At 37.9% G+C, this 3,685-nt stretch overlaps 1 pseudogene; it reads left to right on the top strand.

Annotated features, from left to right (window-relative positions):
* The first annotated feature begins 289 nt into the window (after nucleotides 1–289).
* Nucleotides 290–2,753, top strand: LOC128060612 (NADH dehydrogenase [ubiquinone] flavoprotein 2, mitochondrial-like; annotated as a pseudogene).
* The last annotated feature ends 932 nt before the right edge of the window (nucleotides 2,754–3,685 follow it).

Below are 3,685 nucleotides of genomic sequence, written 5' to 3'. Positions count from 1 at the left end.
TGTAGGACCCATCTGTTACAAATATCTTTCCTTCAGACATAGAAAAGATATCAAAGAAAACAAATGAGATAATCTGTTAATGTGTTTTGCCTTAAACATATGATAAGTACATAAAATATATTGGTAGTTAAAGAGCTATGAATTAACTATTACTAAAACCTGAATATCTTGATTTCTTATTAAGTTTTTTATTCATGATATCATGCAATGATCATTAAAAATTTAAAATAAAAACCACTTGGGAGGTGGGCAATTTGGTCCATCATGATCTCTATGGCAGTCTGGACCCATGGACCCACTCAGCGAGCCTTGCCAGTGGAGAAGACAATTGAGGAATTTGCATGAGACGGCTGTGCAGAATGGAGCTGGAGGAGCCTTAATTGTGCACATAGATACTCCTGACAATAACCTAGATATTCCATTTGATTTCACAATGGAAAACTCTTAAGAGGACAGAGACAATTGTTAAACAAACAAACAAACAAACAAAAATACGACTTCTGCTTTATTGACTATGCCAAAGCCTTTGACTGTGTGGAATACAAACTGTGGAAAATTCTTAAAGAGATGGGAATACCAGGTCACCTTGCCTGCCTCCTGAGAAATCTTTATGCAGGTCAAGAAGCAACAGTTAGGACTGGGCCTGGAACAGCAGACTGGTTCCAAATTGGAAAAGAAATATATCAGGGCTGTATACTGTCACTCTGTTTATTTAACTTATATACAGAGAACATCACAGGAAATGCTGGGCTGGATGAAGCACAAGCTTGAATCAAGATTTACGGGAGAAATAATAATAACTTCAAATATGCAGATACCATCACCCTTATGGCTGAATGTGAAGAAAACCGAAGAGCCTCTTGATGAAAGTGAAAGAAAAGAGTGAAAAAGCTGGTTTAAAACCCAATGTTTTAAAAACAAAGATCGTGGTATCTGGTCGCATCACTTCATGGCAAATAGATGCGGAAACAATGGAAAGAGTGATAGACTTTCTTTTGGGGGGCTCCAAGTGGAAACAGTGTCAGACTTTATTTTGGGAGGCTCCAAAATCACTGCAGATGGTGATTGCAGCCATGAAATTAAAAGACGCTTACTCCTTGGAAGAAAAGTTATGACCAACCTAGATAGTATATTCAAAAGCAGAGACATTACTTTGCCAACTAAGGTCCGTCTAGTCAAGGCTATGGTTTTCCCAGTAGTCATGTATGGATGTGAGATTTGGACTGTGAAGAAGTCTGAGCACCGAAGAATTGATGCTTTTGAACTGTGGTGTTGGAGAAGACACTTGAGCGTCCCTTGGACTGCAAGGAGATCCAACCAGTCCATTCTGAAGGAGATCAACCCTGGGATTTCTTTGGAAGGAATGATGCTAAAGCTGAAGCTCCAGTACTTTGGCCACCTCATGCGAAGAGCTGACTCATTGGAAAAGACTCTGATGCTGGGAGGGATTGGGGGCAGGAGGAGAAGGGGACGACAGAGGATGAGATGGCTGGATGGCATCACTGACTCGATGGATGTGAGTCTGAGTGAACTGCGGGAGTTGATGATGGACAGGGAGGCCTGGCGTGCTGCGATTCATGGGGTCACAAAGAGTCGGACACGACTGAGCAACTGAACTGAACTGAACTGAAAATCACTGTGGACAGTGAGTGTAGCCATGGAACAAAAGGATGCTTGCTCATTGGAAGAAAAATTATGACAAATCTAGACACATATTACTAATCAGAGACATCACTCTGTCAGAAAAGGTCTGTAAAATCTAAGCTATGATTTTTCCAGTAGTCACGTACAGATGTGAGAGCTGGACCATAAATAAGGATGAATGCTGAAGAACTGATGGTTTTGAACTGCAGTGCTGGAAAAGACTCCTGAGACTCCCTTGGACAGCAAGATCAAACCAGTCAATCCTAAAGGAAATCAACTCTGAATATTCATTGGAAGGACAGGTGCTGAAGCTGAAGTTTCAATATTTTAGACCTCTGATGCGAAGAACCAACACATTGAAAAAGACCCTGATGCTGAGAAAGATTGAGGAGAACGGGTCAAAAGAGGATGAGATAGTTGGATGGCATCATCGACTCAATGGACATGAGTTTCAGCAAACTCAGGGATATATTGAAGGTCAGAGAATCTTGGTGTGCTGCAGTTCATGGGGTCACAAAGATTCAGAAACGATTGAAGGGCTGAACAACAACAACACCTAAAATGGCATAAAGCAGAAGCTGTGTTTCTAATCCTGGATTTAGCCCAAAGAAAAAATGGATGGCTGCCCAACTCTGCTATGAACAAGGTTGAAGAAGTTTTACAAGTACCTCCAATGAGAGTATATGATGTACCAACTTTTTATACAATATATATTGCAAAGCCACTTGGAAAATATATTTAAGTATACACTACTATGTCTTGCATGCACTGAAAGTCTGACAGCATACTGGAGGTCATTAAGAAAATTAAAAAAAAAAAAAAAACTTGAAATAAAGTTTGGAGAGACTACACCTGACACCCTTTTCATTCTTATAGAAGTGGAATGTTTAGGGGCCTTTGTAAACCCACCAATGGTTCAAATAAATGACAACTACTAGGAGGATCTGACACTTAAGGATTTTGAAGAAACTATTAATGAACTCAAGGCTGGCAGAATCCCAAAACCTGGGCCAAGGAGTGAATGCATTTCATGTGAATCAGCCAGAGATCTTACCTCTTTGACTGAACCACCTAAAGGACCTGAGTTTCTTGTACAACCATGCATTTAATTTATACTTAACTGTATAATTATTTCAATTGGAGAAATAAAATATGAATCTCCTATCAAAAGAGGAAAAAAAACACTTGGCAGAATATATAATTTGCAGAAAATTGAGGCACATATAGTGAGGTTCTTAGTTCAGCATGCATAAAGAACATAATATTTTAAAATATTTTCATATTCAATCTGTCATTTGATCTATATCACCCCAACCACTGAATTTTCCTAGAAAATTATGTTCTATGTATTTTAAATCTGATTTGTTAAGTCATAAGTCATTATCTCAAAATCTAAGCTTTATTCAAAAGAATTTCCAAATTACCCAAATCCACATTTTAATATGAAGAACCAGACCTAAGATTCTTAAACTTATAACTTTACAATTTTTAGCAAAGTCATATAATTTAGCAAAACTGAAAACAGGGAGAGCCTTTTCTTTGCAGCAAGGTGGAGGACACCAGGAAGTGAAGCCAGAAAGGAAGTACAAGAGAGAAAGTACAACCAGAAATAGATTTGAAGATTCTGACTCATGCCTTGATATTAAAATATTTAAACAGTATATTGAGGTCCAGTAAACACCTTGAACAGAGATATTTACCCTTCATGTAACTACCTGTTGAAAAAGAAAAAAAAGAAAGATCCTACAAGAAATCCCTAGATTGCTTGTAGCATCAGAAATGTATAGTGATCCTCAGGAAGAATATTCAGAAAGTCTTGCATATTGTGTATAAACTCACTATACTGGAAAATAAGGGGAAAGAGTGAAGCATTTATCCTGTGCCTCCCTTATGAGCATTACTAATAACTATAAAATAGTAGATCAGAAGTTTGTTTTGTAGAAATATTTCACCTTTGTTCTTTTATTTCTGCTGTCTGTGTCATCCTTTACTTTTCATGACAGATAACAATCATATGTTGACATCTGAGGAAATATTTCAC

Source organism: Budorcas taxicolor, chromosome 15, assembly GCF_023091745.1.
Source record: "Budorcas taxicolor isolate Tak-1 chromosome 15, Takin1.1, whole genome shotgun sequence".
In the NCBI taxonomy this organism is placed as follows: Eukaryota; Metazoa; Chordata; class Mammalia; order Artiodactyla; family Bovidae; genus Budorcas; species Budorcas taxicolor.
The sequence above is the reverse complement of the archived record's forward strand: the minus strand, read 5'-3'. Positions and strand labels throughout refer to the sequence as shown.